The following is a 22,710-nucleotide window of genomic DNA, read 5'->3' as shown; positions in this document are numbered from 1 at the left end:
TCAATAGAGAAAAAAATTTAAAAATTGCAGATCTCTATCAGTATAGGTTAGCAAACAATAATAACATAAAAGTTACAGAGAAGGAAATAATGAAAAATAACTATAAACACTTCAATTGAATTACAAATTCACAGCACAAAAAAAGAATAACTTGTAACAAAAATAAAGCAGAGGGGAAGGGGAAAGAGATGGTACCTGCTTAGGCTAATGGAGATAAGAGGCAAATAGAAAATGGACTATCTCCTAGGACCAGACAGCTCCCTTGGTGAAGTCTTCCAAACATTCAAAGAAGACTTAATACCTATAAGCAAACTCTTCCAAAACATTGAAGAGAGGGGAAGCTTCCTAATACATTCTATGAAGCCAAAATTACCCTGATACCAAAACCAAACAAGGGCAATTCAAAATAAATAAAATTACATGCCAATATCTGATGAACATTGATGCAAGAATCCTCAAAAAAATACTAGCAAATAGAATACAATAATACATTAACATGATCATGCACCATGATCAAGTGGAATTTATTCCAGGAAGGCAAGGATGGTTCAACATCTGCAAATCAATCAATGTGGTACACCACATTAACAAAAAAGAATAAAAATCACATGATCATCTCAACAGATGCAAGGAAAGCATTTGACAAGATACAGCATCTATTTATGATAAAAACTCTGAAAAAATGGGTATAGAAGGAAAATAACTCAACATAATTAAGTCCATATATGACAAACCCACAGCTAATATCATTCTCAATGGGGAAAAACTGAAATATGTCCCTCTAAGAACAGGAACAAGACAAGGAAGCCCACATTCACAACTCTGATTTAACATAGTGTTAGAAGTTCTAGCCAGAACAATCACACAAGAAGAAGAAATAAAAGGGATCTAGGTTGGAAAAGAAGAAGTGAAACTGTCACTATTTGCAGAAGACATGAGTTTATATATATAAAATATTAAAGAATCCACCAAAAAACTTTTAGAAATAATAAATGAATACAAAAAAGTTACAGGATACAAAATCAACATATAAAAATCAGTTCCATTTAGATACAATATCAAACAAGAAGCATAAAGAGAAATTAAGAATACAATCCAATTTACAATTACAACAAAAAGAATAAAATACTTTGGAACAAATTTAATCAAAAAGATGAAAGACCTGTACACTGGAAACCATAAAACATTGTTGGAAGAAATTGAAGAAGACACAAAGAAACGGAAAAATATTCCTTGCTCTTGGACTGGAATAATTAACATAGATAAAATATCTATATTTCCTAAAGCAAATTACACATTCAATGCAATCTTTATCAAAATTCCAAAGACATTTTTCACAGAAATAGAGCAAAGAACCCTAAAATTTGTATGGAACAACAAAAGACCCCAAATAGCCAAAGGAATCCTAAGAAAAAAGAACAAAGCTGTAGGTATCAACTCCCTGATTTCTAAATATATGACAAAACTATAGTAATCAAAACAGCATGTTACTGGAACAAAAACAGACACATGGATAAATGGAACAGAACCAAGAGCCCAGAAATAAACCCACACATCCATGGACCCCTAATTTTCAACACGAGAGCCAATAACATACAATGGAGAAAGTAAAGTCTATTCAATAAATGATGTTGGGAAAACTGAACAGTCACATGCAAAAGAATGAGGTAGATCATTATCTTACACTATACACAAAAATTAATTCAAGATGGCTTAAAGACTTGAATGTAAGACCTGAAACCATGAAAATTCTAGAAGAAAATATCGGTAGAATGCTCTTCAACATTGCTCTTAGGAGCATATTTTCAAGTAGCATGTTTGACCAGGCAAGGGAAACAACAGAAAAAATAAACAAATGGGGCTACATCAAGTTATAATGCTCACAGCAAAGGAAATTATCAATAAAAACAAAAAACAACCTAACAAACCATATATCTGATAGGGATTAATATCCAAAATACATAAAGTCATACATCTCAACAACAAAAATGCTAACAATCCAATTAATAAATGGACAAAAGTTCTGAACAGACATTTCTCCAAAGAAGATATGCAGATGGCCAATAGGCACATCAAAAGGTGTTCAACATCATTAACTATCAGGGAAACGCAAATCAAAACTACAATGAGATATCACTCATGCCCATCAGAATGGCTACAATTAACAAGACAGGAAATATCAAGTGTTGGGGAAGATGTGGAGAAAAGGAAGTCTCATACACTGTTGGTGGGAGTGCAAACAGGTGCAGCTACTATGAGAAACAGTATGGAGATTCTTCAAAAAATTAAGAATCGATCTACCATACAATCCAGCTGTTCCACTGCTGGGTATTTATCCAAAGACCATGAAAACACAAATGCATACAGATACACGCACCCCTATTTTCATTGCAGTATTATTCACAATAGCCAAGGCTTGGAAGCAACCTAGGTGACCATAAAAGGACAAATGGATAAAGAAGATGTGGTATATATACACAATGGAATATTACTCAGCCATAAAAAGGATGAAATATTGCCATTTGTGACAACATGGATGGACCTTGAGGGTATTATGCTAAGCAAAATATTTCATAGGAAGAAAGTCAAATATGTATGGTCCCACTCATAAATAGAAGATAAAGACAACGATAATCAAACACATAGAGACAGAGTTTGGATTGGTGCTGATCAGAGGGGAAGAGGGAACGGAGGAGGGCAAAAGTAGTGATAAGTCACATGTGTAAGGTGATGTATTATAATTACTCTTTGGGAGGTGAACATGGTGTAGTCTACACATAAATTGAAATATAATGATGTACATCTGAAGTTTATATAATGATATCAACCAATGTTACTTCAATGAAAAAGAAATTGACTATCTCATCTATGGGAACTTTTATACAAACCTCATGGTAACCACTGAACAAAAAATAAGACCAGACCCACGAATAATAAATAAAGAGAAAACCATTACAGAAAATTGCCAAAATGAATTGGCAATCAGAAATACATGAGAAAAGAAAAAATGGCTATAAAGGATAAACAGAAAACAAGAGAGAAAATGAGCACATTAAGCCCTCATTTATCAATAATCACTCTAAATATAAATGGATTGAATTCTCAAATCAAAGAAAACAGAGTGACTGGATGGATTCAAAAGAAAGAACCAACAATCTGCTGCCCCAAAGAACCACATCCCAACTCTAAAGCCAAACAAACGCTCAGCATGAAGGGATGGAAGATGATACTCCAAATGGCAGCCAAAAGAAAGTAGGTGTAGCCATACATATATCAGACAAAGCAAACTTCAAGATTAAAAAGATAATGAGAGACAAAGAGGGGCAGTATATAATGATAAAAGGGGCATTCCACCAAGAGGATATAACATATTTGAATATATACGCACCTAAGAAAGGATCACCAAAGTATACAAAGCGACTATTAACGGACCTAGTTGGAGATAGTCAACAACAGAATAACACTAGAAGCACTCAACACCCCATTAACATCAACTGATCATACAGACAGACAGTCAAAAAGGAAACAGTGAACATAAATGAAACATTAGACCAGATGGACTTAATAGATATATAGAGAACATTCCATACAAAAGCAGTGGAGCACCCATTCTTCTCAAGTGCAAATGGAGCATTCTCAAAGACAGAATAGATGTTGGGAAACAATGAAACCCTCAATGAATTTAAAATTATTGAAATCTTATCAAGCATCTTTTTGACCACAATGCTACAAAACTAGAAATCAACTACACAAAAAATGCTGGGAAAGTCACAAATATGTGAAGACAAAACAACATGCTACTAAACAACCATTGGATCAATAAGAAATTAAAAGAGAAATAAAAAAATACATGGTGACAAATGAAAATGAAAACAAAACATTCCAACTCTTATGGGAGCAGCAAAGCAGTAATAAGAGGGAAAATTATACCAATACAGACCTACCTCAATGAGAAAGGAAAATTTCAAATAAGTAATCTTAAACTACACCTAACAGAACTAGAAAAAGAACAAACAAAGCCCAAAGTCAGAAGGAGAGAAATAATAAAAATTACAGCAGAAATAAATGAAATCAAGAATAAAAAAAAAATAGAAAGGATCAAGGAAACTAAGAGCTGGTTCTTTGAGAAAACAAACAAAATTGACAAATCCTTGCCTAGACTCACTAAGAAAAAGAGAGAGAAGGCTCAAATAAATAAAAATTAAAAATAAAAGAGGAGAAATTTCAATGGATACCATGAAGGATTATAAGGAAATACTATGAAAAACTATACATCAACAAATTGGATAACCTAGAAGAAATAGATAAATTCTTAGAATGATACAACCTCCCAAAACTGAATCAAGATGAAATAGATAATCTGAATAGACCAATCACAAGTAAAGAGGTTGAAACAGTATTCAAAAGCATCCCCCAAAAACAAAAGTCCTGGACCAGATGGCTTCTCTGGAGAATTCTACCAAACCATCAAAGATTTAACACCTACATTTCTTAAACTATTCCAAAAAATTGAAGAAGATGAGACACTCCCAAAATCATTGTACAAGGCCAACATTAACCTGATACTAAACCCACACCAGGACAACACAGAAAAAGGAAAATTAAAGGCCAATATCACTGATGAACACAGATGCAGAAATGCTTAACAAAATATTAGCAAATCGAATACAGCAGTACATTAAAAGAATCATACACTATGATCAAGTGGGATTTATACTAGGGATGCAGGAAAGGTTCAACATCTACAAATCAATCAACATGATACACCACATTAACAAAATGAAGAATAAAAATCACATGATCTTTTCAGTAGATGCAGAGAAAGGATTTGACAAGATCCAACATCGATTTATGATAAAAAAAAAAAAGGGTATAGAAGGAAAGGACCTCAATAATAAAGGCTATATATGACAAAACCACAGCAAACATCATACTTAAAGGGGAAAAATTGAAAGCCATCCCACTGAGAATAGTAACAAGACAAGGGTGCCCACTCTCACCACTCATATTCAACATAGTGCTGGAGGCTGTTGCCAGAGCAATTAGGCAAGAAAAAGAAATGAAAGTGATTCAAAACAGAAAGGAAGAAGTGAAACTCTCACTGTTTGTGGATGACATGATTCTGCATATAGAAAACTCTAAAGAATCCACCATAAAACTATTAGAAGTAATCAATAACTACAGAAGAGTTAAAGGGTACAAAATCAACATACAAAAATCAGTTTCATTTCTATAAACTAATAAACTAGCAGAAAGAGAAGTCAAGAATATAACCCCATTTACAATCGCAACAAAAAGGATAAAATGTCTAGGAATAAATTTAACCAAGGAGGTGACAGACATATTCACTGAAAAGCATAATAATATTGAAAGAAATACAAGACATGAAGAAACAGAAAGGTATTCCATGCTCATGGATTGGAAGAATAAACAGTCAAAATGTCCATACTACCTATCGCAATCTACATATTCAATGCAATCTCAATCAGAATCGTAATAGCATTCTTCAGAGAAATCGAACAAAGGACCTAAAATTTATATAGGACAACAAAAGACCCCAAATAGCCAAAGTAATCCTGAGAAAAAAGAACAGCATTGGGTCCATGACAATCCCTGACTTCAAAATATACTACAAAGCTATAGTAAGCAAAACAGCATGGTACTGGCACAAGAACAGACACACAGATCAACGGAACAGAATTGAGAGCCTAGAAATAAAACCACACATCCATGGATAGCTAACCTTTGACAAAGGAGCCAAGAACATACAATGGAGAAAGGAAAGTCTCTTCAATAAATGGTCTTGGGAAAACTGAACAGCCACATGCAAAAGAATGAAAGCAGACCATTAACTTACACCATATACAAAAATTAACTCTAAATGGTTTAAAGACTTGAATGTAAGACCTGAAACTATGAAACTCCTAGAAGAAAGTACAGGCAGTACACCCTTTGACATCAGTGTTAGCAATATATTTTCGAATATCATATCTACTCAGGCAAGGGAAACAAAAGAAGAAACAAATAAATGGGGCTACATCAGACTAAAAAGTTATGCAAGGCAAAGGAAACCATGAACAAAACAAAAATACAAAGCACCAACTGGGAGAAGATATTTGCAAATCATATATCCAACAAGGGATTGAAGTACAAAATATATAAAGATTCATACAACTCAACAACAACAAAAAAGCCAAAAACTATCATCAAAAAGTTGGCAGATGATATGAACAGATATTTTTCCAAAGAAGATAGACAGATGGCCTACAAACACATGATAAAATGAACGCATCACTAATTATTAGGGAAACGCAAATCAAAACTACAATGAGATATCACCTTACACCCATCAGAATGGCTATAATTTACGAGACAAAAAATAAAAGTTGAAAAGGATGTGGTGTAAGGTAACCCTCATACACTACTGGTGGGAATGCAAACTGGGTGCAGCCATAGGGAAAACAGTATGGATATTTCTCAAAAAATTAAAAATAGAAATACCATATAATCCAGCTATCCCACTACTGGTTATTTATCCAAAGAAGTTGAAATCAACAACTCGAAGAGACTTATGCACCCCTATGTTAATTGCAGCATTATTCACAATAGCCAAGATGTGGAAGCAACCCAAGTACCCATCAATTGATGAAGGAATAAAGAAGATGTGGTATATACACACAACGGAAAGCTTTTGAGCCATAAAAAAAGACTAAATCTTCCCATTTTCAACAACATGGGTAGATCTCGAGGGTATTATGTTAAGCCAATAAGCCAAAGAAACAAAGACAAGCACAGTATGATTTTGCTTATATTTGGAAGAAAACAAACTCATGGATGAGGAGAACAGATTAGTGGTTACAAAGGGAGAATGGGGTGGGAGGGAAGGCAAAAGGGGTAAATGGCACATATATATAGTGACTGATAAAAACTAGACTATTGGGGGTGAGCAAGATGCAGTCTATATAGAAAGTGACATATAATAAAGTTCCACTGAAATTACACAATGTTTTAAACCAGTAGGACCTCAATAAAACAATTTTTAAAAAAAGAATACTCAGAGTTTCTGAATTCTGGAGGGATCAGGTAGGGAGAAAAAGTAGATGTTTCACGCTTATTTGGAAAGATATATACTACCAAATTGTTGATAGCTTAAAAGAAAAGATTATTTAAATCTGGAAAAACAAAACTTTAGAGCATCATCCTTGGTTCATGTAGTCCTATGTAACTAATATTTATTCCTAATCTTTTGTTAGTTTCTTTTTTTTTGAAACTCATCTGTGTCTCTGTTAGAATTCTGTAATTTCTTACCCAGTTCAATTTTCTTATCTGAAAGTTTATCAGAAACCAGTATTCTTGAGTAAGTGTCAAAGTCCTTTCCCAGAATCTCTGAAGATAAAATATATTTGCAAAAGCATCAAAATAACTATCTATAGGTGACAAAAGACAACATAATAATGCAATTGAGATGGAAACTTGGTTATTTTGGTGACATATAACATTTTAAAATAATAACTAGAATTATGTGATAACATTATACCAGTACATATTAAAAATTTCATATAATTTTTGAAACGTTTACATTAATAACATATATGCATGAAAGGATATCTATAAAGGAGGCTTAGCATTGCTTATTTGACAAAGTTTCCCCATATAGTTTACCAAATAAATCTAATTATTTTAAGATTTTCCTTTATATAAGAAAAGAGAATATTATTTGAAAAGTCCTAGGGGGCTGTTAGAAATTCTCCAAGTTGCTTTCAGGTCAAAAGAAAGACTTTATTTTGAATTTGAATTTGGGGAAGTTTGTCAAAAATATCAAAAGGTTTTAGAACACTTGATCAAATAGGATCATAGGTCACTGTGAAACAACGCCTAGCTGTCCATTTAACCATGGTGACAATTAAAGATTTTCAAGGAAATACAAAAATTTAAATAGTTCTAAGAAGAACCTTAGCCCTTGTGCTTAAAGACCTGATAAAAACAATACAGGAAATTTATTTTGATAAAACATAAAGTCCCTCCCTCTTTTACTCAAAGGTAAAAAAAATCTTTTCATAATCTCTTTATCAATAGCAGACTAAAAGTTCAAGAAAATTATCCTTTTAAGTGAGAGAAAACCTAATTCTAATTTTGCGCCAGCTTACTTTTGATACTAAAATTTATTTAATTAAATTTATTTTAATCCGCCAATTTGACCATGCATAAAACTGTTTTCCCATGGCTCATCTTCCACAAAGCTTCTATAACTTTCTTTATTACATTCAGAACTTGTCCCATGCTTTCCTTCCTTCTTAGTATCTTAGGACAAATTTACTTTCTTAATAAAACAAACAAAAATATCTCCATTTCTTATACCTTTTTTACGGAAAACATACATCTTACTTTCCTTGTATAGAGAGATATTTCCCTCATTTTAGGAGCTTTAGTGATATATAATAATTAGAATTATCAACCTCTAGAAATCTTAATCTTTAGTGAAAGCTAGGAAGTAAGAAATTATGAGCTGTCTTTATATTAGCATTCTGTGACTTGTCAGACTTAAAAAATACTTTCTAAAAACATGTGCTTTCTCATAGAAAATTCTCAGCATGGCAGAAAACATGTTTATTAAACTCAAATATTTTAAATTTTTCTGTGATAAGAAGCCAAAATTAGATAAACTTGTGTTTAGTAAGTAATATTTTATCTTATTTGGAAATGTTCTAGATAATCAATAGACTTCTATCATTAAATTTAATTTAGCAAAACTCTATGGTTTCATGTTACCAAAAACTTTTGAAGTTATATTTAAGTACATTGGACTAAAATTTTCACCTAAAACCCCCTTAATCTTAATTATATCTATTTAGTTTACTTGTTCCCAATAATTATAGTTAGATTACCTACAAAAATTAGACATAAGACAAGGTCAGCCATCAATTTTTCCTGCCAAAATTTTGCAAAAGAGATAACATGAATTTGTTTGGCTTTGGTAAGCCTGGGTAGAACAAAAGTTTTATATTTAATGCTTATAACTCTAAAGATAACAAACAAATTGGATTTTATATAGAATATTTTACTATGTCACATGATCCTGATATTCATTTGCATTAATTTGTATTATATTTTGAAATAATTTATATGAGCACTTACTTTAAACCAATTAAATAGGATTCTTTAAGAAATTATACCATCTGGGGCTAAAAAAATATCATATCTGTAGCATACTTATATAGACGCACATACATAGAGACCACATAGCTAGTGCTTTTTTGGGAGTTCTTTTGTTTATTCTTTATTATTTTTTTGAGATCATAATAGATTATAACATTGTGAATGTCGGCTGTACATTGTTATTTTTCAGTCACCATATGCATGTGCCCCTTTAACACTTATGCCCACCGCAATTCTTTTCCCCTCTGGTAGCCACTAATCTGTTCTCTTTGTCCATGTGTTTATCTTCTACATATAAGTGAAATCATGTGATGTTTGTCTTTATCTGGCTTATTTCACCTAACATAATGCCCACAAGATCCATCCATGTTGTTGCAAATGGCATGATTTGTTTTTTGTGTGTGTGTGTCTCAGTAGTATTCCATTGTGTATACATACCACATCTTCTTTATCCATTCATCAGCTGATGGGCACTTGTGTTGCTTCCCTGTCTTGCCTACTGTGAATAAGGCTATAATGAACAAGGGGTGCATAAGTCTCTTTGAATTGTTGATTTCAACTTCTTTGGATAAATGCCCAGTATTGGGATAGCTGGATTATATGGTATTTCTATTTTTAATTTTTTGAGAAATCTCCATAGTGTTTTCCATAGTGGCTGCACCCAGTTTGCATTCCCACCAGCAGTGTATGAGGGTTCCCTTTACTCTACATCTTCTCCAACGTTTCTTAATTTTTGTCTTGGTAATTTTTGTGTTTCCCTAACGATTAATAATGTTGAACACCTTTGCATGTGCCTGTTAGCCATCTGTATATCTTCTTTGGAAAAAATGTCGGTTCATATCCTCTTCCCATTTTTTGATGTGATTTTTTGTTTTTTTGTTGTTGAGTTGTATGAGTTCTTTATATATTTTACAGATTAACGTCTGGTTGGATATACGATCTGCAAACATTTTCTTCTAGTTGGTGGGTTGTGTTTTCATTTTGTTTCTGGTTTCCTTTGCCTTTCAGAAGGTCTTTAGTCGGATATAGACCCATTTGTTTACTTTTTCTTTTGTTTCCCTTGCCTGAGTAGACATGGTATTTGAAAAGATGCTTCTAAGACTGAAGTCAAAGATTGTATTGCCTATATTTTCTTCTAGGAATTTTATGGTTTCACGTATTACCTTCAAGTCTTTAATACACGCTGCATTAATTTTTTGTGTATGGCATAAGATAATGGCCTACTTTCATTGTTTTGCATACAGCTGTTCATTTTTCCAAAACACCATTTATTGAACAGAATTTCCTTTCTCCACTGAATGTTCTTTGCTCCTTTGTCAAAGATTAGCTCTCTGTAAATGTATGGTTTTATTTCTGGCCCTTCAATTCTGTTTCATCGATCTGTGTTTCTATTTTTGTACCAGTACCATGCTGTTTTGGTTACTATACCTTGTAGTATATTTTGAAGTCAGGGATTGCAATGCCTCCAGCTTTGTTTTTTTTTCTCAGGATTGCTTTAGCTATTCAGGATCTTTGTCACTCCACATGAATCTTAGGATTCTTTGTTCTATTTCTATGAAGAATATCTTTGGGAACCCGGTTGGTGTTGCATCAAACCTGTAAATTGCTTTAGGTAATATGAACATTTTAGTGATGTTTATTCCTCCAATCCATGTGCATGGAATATCTTTTCATTTCTTTATGTCATCATCAATTTCTTTCAACAATGTCATATGTTTCATTTTACAGGTCTTCTACATCCTTTGTTAAATTTATTCCTAGATATTTTATTCTTTTTCTTGTGATTCTTGTGATTCTAAACGGTATTGTATTCTTGAGTTCTCTTTCTGATAGTTTGTTGTTAGAGTATAGAAATCCAACTGATTTTCTACCCTGCAACTTTGCTGTAGTTGTTATTTCTAACAGTTTTCTGATGGATTATTTAAGTTTTTCTACACATAGAATCATGTTGTCTGCAAAATGCAAGAGCTTCACTTCTCCCTTTCCAATTTGGGTAACTTTTATTTCTTTTTCTTGCTTAATTCCTCTGGCTAACATTTCCAGTACTACGTTGAATAAAAGTGGTGAGAGTGGGCTCACTTGCCTTGTTCCTGTTCTCATAGGGATGGCTTTTAGTTTTTCACCATTGAGTATGATGTTGGCTGTGGGTTTGTTATAGATGTCACTTATTATTTTGATGAACTTTCATTCTATATGCATTTTGTTGAGAATTTTTTACCATAAATAGATGTTTGATCTTGTTGAATGCTTCTTTGCATCTATTGAGATAATTATGTGACCTTTATTCCTCATTTTGTTAATGTGGTGTATCACATTGATTGATTTGCCAAAACTGAACCATTCCTGAGTCCCTGGTATGTCTCACTTGATCACAGTGTATGATCCTTTTAATGTATTACTGTATACAGTTTGCCAAAATTTTGTTGATTTTTGCATCTATGCTCATCAGCAATATTGGCCTGTAAGTTTCCTTCTTTGTGCTGTTGTTGGCTGGCTTTGGGATCAGGGTGATATTGGCCTCCTAGAATGTTTTAAAAGTATTCCAACTTCTTCAACTTTTTGGAATAGTTTGAGAAGGATAGGTATTAAATCCTCTTTGACTGTTTTGTAGTATTCTCCAGTGAAGCTATCTGGTCCTGGGCTTTCATTTTTTAGGAGGTTTTAGGTTTATGTTTCAATCTCTTTACTTGTGATTGGTCTATTCAGATTGTCTATTTCTTCTTGATTCAGTCTTGGGAGGTTGCATGAATCTAAGTATTTATCCATTTCTTCTAGACTGTCCAATTTGTTGACATTATAGTTTTTCATAGTATTCTCTTACAATCCTTTGTATTTCTGTGGTATCTGTTATAATTTCTCCTCTTTCATTTATAATTTTACTCATTTGAGCCTTCTCTCTTTTTTCTTAGTGAGTTTGGCTAAGGGTTTGTTAATTTTGTTTATCTCCTCAAAGAACCAACTCTTAGTTTCATTGATCCTTTCTATGTCTTTTTAGTTCCTATTTCATTTATTTCTGCTCCATTTTTTATTATTTCTCTCCTTCTGCTGACTTTGGGCTTTGTTTGTTCTTCTTTTTCTAGTTCTGTTAGGTGTAGTTTAAGATTATTTATTTGAGATTTTTCTTGTTTGTTAAGATGGGCCCGTATGGCAGTGAATTTCCTTCTTAAGACCACATTTGCTGCATTTCATATGAGTTAGCATGATGTATTTTCATTTTCATTTGTCTCCAGATATTTTTTTATTTCTTCTTTAATTTCTTTTTGATCCATTGGTTGTTCAGTAGCACTTCGTTTAGTCTGCACATATTTGTCATTTTCCAAGCTTTTTTCCTGCATAGATTTCTAGTTTCATATATATTATGGTTGGAAAATAAGTTTGATATGATTTTAATCTTCTTTAAATTTTTGAGGCTTGCCTTGTTTTCCAACATATGGTCTATCTTTGAAAATGTTCCATGTGTGCTTGAGAAGAATGTGTATCCTGATGTTTTTGAATGGAGTGTTCTAAATATATATGTTAAGTCCATCTGGTCTAGATTTTTGTTTAATTACACTATTTCCTTGTTGACTTTCTGTATCAATGATCTATCCATTCATGTAAGTGGGGTGTTGAGGTCTCCTACGATTATTCTACTGCTTTTAGTTGCTCATTTATGTCTGTTAATAGTTGCTTTATGTACTTTAGTGCTCCTGTGTTAGGTGCATATATATTTATAAGTGTATATCCTTTTAGTGGAGTGTCCCATTTATCATTGTATACTGCACCTATTTGTCTCTCTTTGCTTTTTTTACCTTGAAGTCTACTTTGTCTGATATAAGTATGGCAAAAGCTGTTTTCCTTTGTTTGCCATTAGCCCTTCACTCTGAGACTCTGTTTGTCTTTAGAGTGAGATACGTTTCCCAGAGACAGTATATTGTTGTGTCTTGCTTTTTAATCCATCCAGCCACTCTATGTTTTTATTGGAGAATTCAATTCATTTACATTTAGAGTGATCAGTGATGCATGAGGACTTAATACTGCCATTTTACCTCTTGTTTTCTGGTTGTTCTTTATTTCTCTTGTTTCTTGTCCCGTGTGTTTCTTACTGCCAATTCAGTTTGGTGATTTCCTATGATGGTATTCTCAGTTACTCTTTATTTATCATTTGCATTTCTGTTCTTTTTTTTGTTTAGCGATTTCCGTGAAGTTTGTATAAAAGATCTCATAGATGAGATAGTCCATTTTCTGAACTTCCTATCTCCTGAGTCTAAGCAGGGTCTATCCCTACCTCTTCCCTGTCTGAGTTATTGTTGTCATAACTTTTTCCATTTTGTATTGTGAGTTTGTGATAATAATGAAGTGATTTTAGTTCTTTTTGATGATTTCATTCCTGTTATCTTTAATGTTATAATTGTAAACCCTTTGTAAACCCTTTCTATTTTTTTTTTTTTTTCAGGCATGAGGGCCTTCTTGATCATTTCTTGTAGAGAGATCTTGTGGAGATGAACTCCCTCAGCTTTTGTTTGTCTGGGAAAGTTTTTATTTCTCTATCATATCTGAAGGATAGTTTCGCTGGATAGAGTATTCTTGGCTGAAAGTTTTTGTCTTTCAGTGTTTTGAATATATCATTCCACTCTCTCCTAGCCTGTTAGGTTTTTGCTGAGAAATCTGCTGAAGGCCTGGTAGGGGTTCCTTTGTAGGTTATTTTCTTCTGCTTTGCTGCACTTAATATTTTTTCTTTGTCATTGTCTTTTGTCAATTTTACTTATATATGCCTTGGAGAAGGTCTTTTTACATTGTTGTAATTAGTTGTTCTCTTAGCTGCATGTACATCTAATTCCAGCTTCTTCACCAGGTGTGGGAAGTTCTCAGCTATTATTTCTTTGAACAAGCTCTCTGCTCCTTTCTCCCCTCTTCTCCCTCTAGAACACCTATAACCCTTATGCTGCATTTCCTAATTGAGTTGGATATTTCTTAGAAATTTGTTCATGTTTTTCAGTCTTAGTTTTCTTTTCTCCTCCACTTGAAGCATTTCTATATTTCTATCCTCCAAATTACTAATTCTGTCCTCCATAATATGAGCTCTGTTATTGAAGGATTGCAGATATTTTTTATCTCATCCATTGTCTTCTTCACCTCCAATATTTCCATTTGGGTTTTTTAAAATAGTTTTAATCTTTTGTGAAGAATTCCCTCTGCTAACTAATTTTATTCATGAGTTCATTTAACTTTCTGAGTTTTCTTGTAACTTATTGAGGTTATTTATGATAATTATTTTGAATTCTCTGTCATTTTGATTGTAAATGTCTGAGACTTCAGGGTTGGTATCTGGACAATAGTTTTCCTTCTGTTCTTGGGTGTATTTCTTCATGCTGTTTGGTGGGGTGAACCTTTGCTGGCACATAGTCATAGTATCAGGTCACACATTCCACCTGCCACCACTTGGGGGGTGGTAGCTCTGTTTCCGGAGCTGACCACAGGCCATGGCAGTTGTGCCCATCTGTTGGGAGTTGTGCCAATAGGGACTTCTGTGTCTGGCCACTGCTACTTCACACAGGCTGGAGCATGCACTCTGGTGGGGATCCCTTGTGCTGGCTGACTGACCAAGATGGTGCACCAGGCAGGATGGGGAGGAGGGAGCACTTTCTTTCCCACCAATTTTCCCACTCTGCACTCACTAGCAGCCCACCTGAGCTGTTTGGCTTGGTGAGAGTGCCCCCATGGTGACTTAGCTGCCTTGGTGAGCATTCATTTGGGCTGGGAAGCTACTCAGAGCAAAAGCGTTCCTGTAGAGGTTTTCCTTTTTCATCTATCTCTTCTTAGAGTTGCACACCAGCTACTGTGTGAGGTCCCATGCCCTAGGTTACTGTTACTAGGGAGGGGGAGGAAATCCACTTACCTCCTTCTACTGTTTCCCAGGAGATCCAGTACCCCCACCCTCAGATGTAGGGCTGCGTGGATTTCTCAGGCATATGTTGAGTTGTATGGATGTCTTCTGTTGGTTAGTGAATGTCCTTTTCATTTTATCTTAAGGGGAGAGCCTAAGGGAACAGGCAACTCTGCCATGATGCTGACATCACTCTCCACAAGTGTTTTAAAATTACTGCCGTGAGTCAAGTAAGTATAAAGCTCACTAGTTACAAAACAATAGTCAAATACAAATTTTGTTTCTGGTATATGGATTATAGTATAGTTTACTAAAAAATCTCTTAGAGTCTCATTTACACTCAAAGGAGCCCATACAGGGGCCCTCCTTTGAAGGTAGATATGGGAGTTTCTGTAAAGCCATTAACTTAACATTCTTTTGTATAGTGTTTTCTTTGAGATATCTCTTATATCTTAATTTTTCATTAATTTTTGAAAGGAAGCTTTCAATAAGGCTATTTTTGCATTTGGAAGCCTTTGCTTTTAACTGTGCATCTTTTTTATTGAGGTAACAGTGGTTTATAACATTATATAAATTTCAAGTGTACATTGTTATATTTCAATTTCTATGTAGGCTACATCATGTTCACCATCCAAGGACAAATTACCATCCATCACCATATACATTTATCATATTACCCCTTTCACTCTCCCCACTTTCCTCTGATAACCACCAATCTAATCTATGTATCTATGTGTTTGTTTGTTGTTGATTTTTTCTATCTTCTACTTATGAGTGAAATCATATGATATTTGACATTCTCCACCTCAATTGTTTCACTTACTGTACTACCTTCAAGGTCCATCCATGTTGTTGGAAACAGCAAGGTTTCATCTTTTTTTATAGCTGAGTAGCATTCCATTGTGTATATATACCACATCTTCTATATTCATTCATCCATTGATAGGTACTTAGATTGGTTCCAAGTCTTAGCTATTGTGAATAGTGCTACAATGAACATATGGGTGCATCTGTCTTTACACATTTGTGCTTTTGTGTCCCTTGGATAAATACCCAGGGGTGGTATAGCTAGATCATACAGTAGTTCTATTCTTAATTTTTCGAGGAATCTCCATACTGTTTTCCACAGTGGCTGCACTAGTTTGCATTCCTACCAGCAGGGTATGAGGGTTCCACTTCTCCACATCCTTTCCAATACTTCTTATTTCTTGTCTTGCTAGTTATAGCCATTCTGATAGGTATAAGTTGATATCTCATTGTAGTTTTGATTTGCATTCTGTAATAATTAGTGATGTTGAACATCTTTTCATGTAATTATTGGCCATCTGTATATGTTCTTTAGGGAAATGTCTGTTCAGATCTTTTGCCCATTTTCAATTTGGTTGTTGTTTGTTGTTGAGATGTATGAGTTCTTTACATATTTTGGATATTAACCCCTTATCTGATATATGGTTTGCAAATATCTTGTCCCAATTGTTAAGTTGCCTTTTTGTTTTGTTGATAGTTTCATTTACTATGCAGAAGCTTTTTAATTTGATGTAGTTCCATTTGTTTCTTTTTTATTTTGTTTCCTTTGCTTGGTGAGAGATGGTAGTTGTAAATCTGTTGTGTCCCTGGGAGATGAGTCAGCGTCCTCCTAGTCTCCCATTTTCCCAGCTACCTGTATGCATGCGTTTTTATCTAAGTGCACTTCTTAAGCGATCTTATCTAATTGGAACATTATTTTAATAGTCAGTGTAATTTTAAATTATCCCTGGTGATCTTAGTCCAGAGAACAAGATATTTACATGGCCCAGGGCCATAATTCCTAAAAATAAACCTAGCAGGGGTATCATAGGGTGGCTGATCAGCCAAGTCTGTCCTTGATCATGGATTACCCATTTTGAGCTCAAGCAAACTTTATCTTTCCAAATGGGAACTTCCCACTGAAAACCTTTATCTTGTCATGACAAGAAATAGGAACAGGTGGTTTGCGTCCAGACAACAAGCTCAAACTCCCTGCTCTCCCTTCCCTGAACCTTTACTGAGAGATTCCTCAGGCAAAAAGCTTGCTGAGACCTCTACTTGAAAACATTGGAGGTCTTGGATCTGAAGGGACTTACCTGAACATCTCTCAACACCATCAAGGAGCAACTGAGATGAAGGGATTCTTGAAGGTGCAGATGTGTTAGTCCCAGATGGTGTGGGGAAATGTCTGGGGGGTCGCTTCAGATCCCACTTGTGATGCCAAAGAATGTCAACAAAAATATCTGGAATGCAAGAATTTAGTTAGGAAAAATTTGTTGCTGATAGAGTTTGCAAACTGGGGAGAAGCAGCCTTCAGAACAAAAGTACACTCCAAAGAGGGCGTGGGACAGGGATTATAAAGCCAAAAACCATAGACAACAGGAATTGTTTTGAAGGCCCTATGACTCCTTGGTTCCCCTATAGATACTGGTGTTCTAAAATCAGCTATATAAGGCTTTTGGCCAACCATCAGGAACGAATGCTCAGTTTCAGGTACAAAATATATCTTTTCCACAAACAGAGTACATGACTGCACCTAGGTTGTGGCATGGCCACTTGATTGTTTTGTTTTAGCTCTCAGTTAGCCACACAAAGTCCATTTTGTCTTGCTCTTTTAGGGGTCTTCTATCTTTTGTTTTAATTCCACAGAAGCTATCTTTTCTTACTGACTTGCTTTTTTATGTTTTCTTTCATTGTTTGTGTATTGAAATTTTCTGACATTCAGCATCAGCCCAATAAAAACCTCCTCCTTTTTTTTAAGAACCACTGGTAACTGTTGCACTCTGGAAGAAAGAAGAGAAGAATATAAGATGCTTCTCTGACGTTTCCTTCCTTTTTTCCTCACAGTGGTTTACAAGGAGACTTTTTCAGTTGATTATTTCAATTTTTCAAGATATGATTTCCAGGTATTTGTTACACTTATAATCAAGCATTGTTACCAATGCATGTCATTTTCACTGTGAAATTGAATTTTTCTGTCTATTCATTCTAGTTCTAAAGAGTTACCTTTATTTCTATTGTTATACAATGTTACTTATTTGTTCTCTAAATAGTTTGAGATTTCTTCCAGAAACTGGAAGAGCTCCATGACGATGTTCAGTGTTTGAGGAGAAAATTTTTAAAATATTTTTAATTGCTCTATTTTCATTTTAGCCTCGGCTAATTTAAGTAGATTAGCTTGGTTAACTAGTAAACAACAGTCTTTCAAAAATGTGATAGTCTACTGTATACTCTCAATCGGTTATGGATTTTTGCTTTCAGTTGCAGTTTTATGTGCAAATTTTGATGGTGAAAGCTGAGTTCCTGTTATAAGTGTGGAGGTCTCATGAATAATCAGTTTTATTTGGTTAGTGAAAATTTATTTATTTTTTATTATTTAAACCAGTTCCTGCATATTAAAAATATCTAAAAGTTATGTAGGCATCAAAAGCATTAAGTGAATTGTCAAGTGCTAATTAATGTCAAGAGAATTCGTTTCCCTATTATTTTCACTATGTTTAATAATTTATTTTAATAAATAGCATTTGGTGACTTGATAATTATCATAAATTTCTTGTTTTCCCACCTGTTACATACAGGTTTCATTCTCATTTCCTATTCTGCAAAAAAATAAATAAATAAATAAGTAAAGGAGTTCAGTAACCACAAATGTCCTTTCTCTTGATCCAATTTATGATTGTTTGAGAGAAATGGAATAATGAAATCCTCAGGAAGTAAGATTTACATTGAGTACCTGCTGAAATTCCTGAAATACTACATGCTATCTGGTGTCTTTCAGCACAGGATAGTTCTTTGTATCTTTGAATATCTTAAAAGAGGTAACTAATTAAAACATTACCTAGAATATTGCTGCCATAAATGTACTATTATCACACATGCACATCTGTTCTAAGGCAATTCACAAGTGCTGCTGTTTAATATTTACTAAACAGTATTGTCCATTGTGTGATTTGCCCATATACACGGCTCCTATTCTCAATCACTTTATGATCGTAGGTAACAGGAGATCACTCTGAGAGTACATATATCAAGCTAGAAATACAATTTGCATTTATACTGATTATTTTCAAAGATTAAATGCAATTTTTCTTTCTATTATATTTTCTAAGTATAGACACACATACAATCACGTCTTATATAGAAAGACAATTACTAGACAAAAGATGAATGAAGTAGGTGTGGTTTTAATGTACCTTCTCATTTATCTCATTTCTAAGTCTTCTGTAGAAATGACACCAAAAGAGTATTAAGAGAGGTGGGGATGCTAGATCAATTATCCAAAACCAGAAATATAATTTGGTAATTTCTTTTAACCAGGGAAAGAACAGCTAATGAAAGTGGCAAGGTCAGGTAAAGAAAAAGTTATTCAAGTAAAATTTAGGGATAAAGCAGGTTTAAAACGTATTTTGGGAGATTCCCTCAAGATGACAGCATAAGCAAACTCTGAATTCATCTCCTTCCATGAACACAACCAGGGTGCAACTATTTTTGGAAAAATTACCCTAGATAGAAAGCTGAAAACTGGATAAAAAGAACCCCCACAAGAAGGGACTGTGCTGGTGAAGGTGGAAGAGGCAGAAATTCCTGCTGGAGAGGAAAAAATCCAACTTTGGGAGGAGAGGAGTTTCTCAGCTGGCCAGGCGGGAGCCACCCTAAGGTATGCAGCCCTCCCTGGAGGAGTGAGGTTCAGAGTGGGAGCTGATACTGCTATAAGCATACTGCAGACTCAGCCCAACTGAGACAAGGGTCTTACAATCTGATTTCACTGGCTATTAACTGCAATGAGGATACCCCAGAAAAGCTATTAGCTAAAAGCCAAAAAGACCAGGTCTTAAAGGGTCCACACACAAACTCACTCATTGCAGCAACCTAAAATCACCAGAGAGAAGACTGAGAGTCCTTTGGTGAAACAAGACTCACCTGGTGGGCTCTTGAGGCATGTTGCTGAGAGTAGGGACCTCTCTGGAGACTGACACATTGGTGGGGGCCATTGTTATGACCTAGTCCAGACGTGCTGACACAGACCCTGGTGGGAGCAATTGAGGTACTTTCCTTGGCCTGTTAGTCCAGGGGTCTGCCACATCCACTAGAGCGCAGACTTAATCTAGTTCAGCCAAGGCAGGCAGCACCCCTGGGCACTGGCCCCACCAAAAGCAAGCCCTCAGGCTACTTTTCAGCCTGCATTGACTGGGTGCCTTGATCCTCTACAGGCAGGCCAGTGTGTCTGCCTCTGTGGGGCAGGGCCTGTGTGAAGACCAGGTGAACTGTGGGTGACATTAGTGGAGAGATGGAGACCTCTTCACTGGGGCACCAGGCTATGCTCCAGGGGGTTGAGAAGTGTGTACAGACCAGGACTGTGTTGACAGTGTGTGGTCCCGTGGTGGGTGAGGCTTACCAGTGGCAGAAGACCTATGCTTCACTAATAGCCATAAAAAGGATCAGCCCCACCTTCCAAAGCCTGAAACAATTGAGTGCTCCTGTGCCTAGGTTCAGCCCCATTCAGTTGCACTCCTAAGAGAACTGACAACAGAGCCTTGTAGGCCTGAGGCCTATAGCACCTGTAAGCCCCTGAGCCTAGCAACCAGTCACACTGGCTACCAACCCAATTAAGAGGAAAACTGTAATAGGAGTGTGCTGATAGACTTTGTAGCCAACACTGCTGAGGCTCCCCAAACCGGATTTACAAACAGCTGGCAAGGGAAGGAAAGACTAGACTCCCTGGGTACCTGCAGTAAGAGCAACCCTGACACAGCAGAAAAACACAATTAGCCCACAAAGGGGACACTCCTGCATGATTTGGGCTGGTGATGGGAGAGAAGCACACTGCTGGGCCTCATAAGGCATCTCTTAAATAAGGCCACGTCTCCAAGATCAGAAGACATAGCTGACTTACCTAATATACAAAGAAAATAGCACAGAAAAAGAGGCATAATGAGGATACAAAGGAATAATTTCCAAGCAAGGGAACAGGACAAAACCCTTGAAAAAGGACTAAATGAAACACAAATAAGTGACCTACTCAACAAAGAGTTCAAACAAAATATCATAAGGATGCTCACAGATATTAGGAGAAGACTGGAGGAACACAGTGAGCTCATCAGCAAAGAACTGGAAAATATAAAAAAGAACCAATCAGAAATGAAGAATACAATACTGGAAATGAAAAATTCACTAGAGGGAGTCAGTATCAGAGTAGAGGATGCAGAAGAATGGATCGGCGAGCTAGATGGAAGACTAGAGGAAATCACCCAAGCTATACAGAAAAAAGAAAAAAAAGATTGCACAGAATGAGAACAGTCTAAGGGAACTCTGGGACAATATCAAGCATGCCAAGATTCAGATTAAAAGTGTCCCAGAAGGAGAAGAGAGAGACAAAGGGGCAGAAAATTTATTTGAAGAAATAATAGATGAAAACTTTCATAACCTGAGAAAGGAAACAGATATCCAAGTAGAGGAAGCACAGAGAGCTCCAAACAAGATAAGCCCAAAGAGGCCCACACCAAGACACATTATAATTAAAATGTCTAAAATTAAAGATAAAGAGACTATCATAAAAGTGGCAAAAGAAAGGCCACAAGTGACACACAAAGGAAATGCCATCAGGCTATCAGCAGACTTCTCAGCTGAGACCCTACATGTGAGAAGAGAATGGCATGACATATTTAAAGTGCTAAAAGGAAAAAATCTACACCCAGAATACTCTATCCATCAAGGTTTTCATTCAGAATGGAAGGAGAGATAAAGAGCTTCCTAGAAAAGCAAAAATTAAAGGAGTTTTTCACCAAGAAACCGGTTCTACGAGAAATGCTGAAGGGATTTATTTAAGTGGGCAAGCAATGACCACAAATAGACAAAAAAAATCAAATAAACAAAAACAAAAACCTAGGCTTTAAAATCACTTGTAAAGGTAAAAATATAGTAAACGTAGCAGATCAACTACCTGTGAAGAAAATATGAAGGTTAAAATACAAATGTAGTAAATCACCTGTTTCAATAATAAGAGGGTAATGGATAGACACACACTAAACAAGAGACTACATATGATTTTAAAAAGATAAAATGTGGGAGGAAGGGAGTGAAAAAGTAGAGCTTTTAGAGAAAGGGGTCTAGCTAAAGAATCTATCAACTCAATATAGACTGTTGTATACATCAAATAATAAGCAGGATCTTCATGATAATCACAAACCAGAAACTTACAATAAGTAAGCCAAAAAGTTAGACAAAAGAAATCAAACATATTACTAAAGAAAGCTATCAAACCACAATGGAAGAGAGAAAGAGAAATACAAATGAATAGAGAAGAACTACTAAAACACCCAGAAAAAAAGTAACAAAATGGCAATAAATACATACTTATCAATAGCTACTTTAAACGTCAATGGACTAAATGCTACAATCAAATGACATAGGCTGGCCAGTTGGATAAAAAAACAAGACTTATGCATTTGCTGCATACAAGAGACGCACTTCAGACCTAAAGAAACTCAGAAACTGAAAGTGAAAGGATGGAAAAAGATATTCCATGCATATGGAAAAGAAAAGAAAGCAGGAGTAGCAACACTTATATCAGACAAAATAGACTTTAAAACAAAAACTGTAACAAGAGACAAAGATGGGCACTACATAATGATAAAGGGAACAATCCCACAAGAAAATATAACGCTTGTAAATATCTATGCACC

The 22,710-nt window shown here is 35.1% G+C and overlaps 1 pseudogene; it reads right to left on the bottom strand.

Moving 5' to 3' along the window:
- Window positions 1–22,710, bottom strand: part of LOC100072471 (sodium/hydrogen exchanger 2-like) — a 77,981-nt pseudogene that overhangs the window by 28,441 nt on the left and 26,830 nt on the right.

The sequence above is a fragment of the Equus caballus genome, chromosome X (genome assembly GCF_041296265.1).
Source record: "Equus caballus isolate H_3958 breed thoroughbred chromosome X, TB-T2T, whole genome shotgun sequence".
NCBI lineage: Eukaryota > Metazoa > Chordata > Mammalia > Perissodactyla > Equidae > Equus > Equus caballus.
The sequence above is the reverse complement of the archived record's forward strand: the minus strand, read 5'-3'. Positions and strand labels throughout refer to the sequence as shown.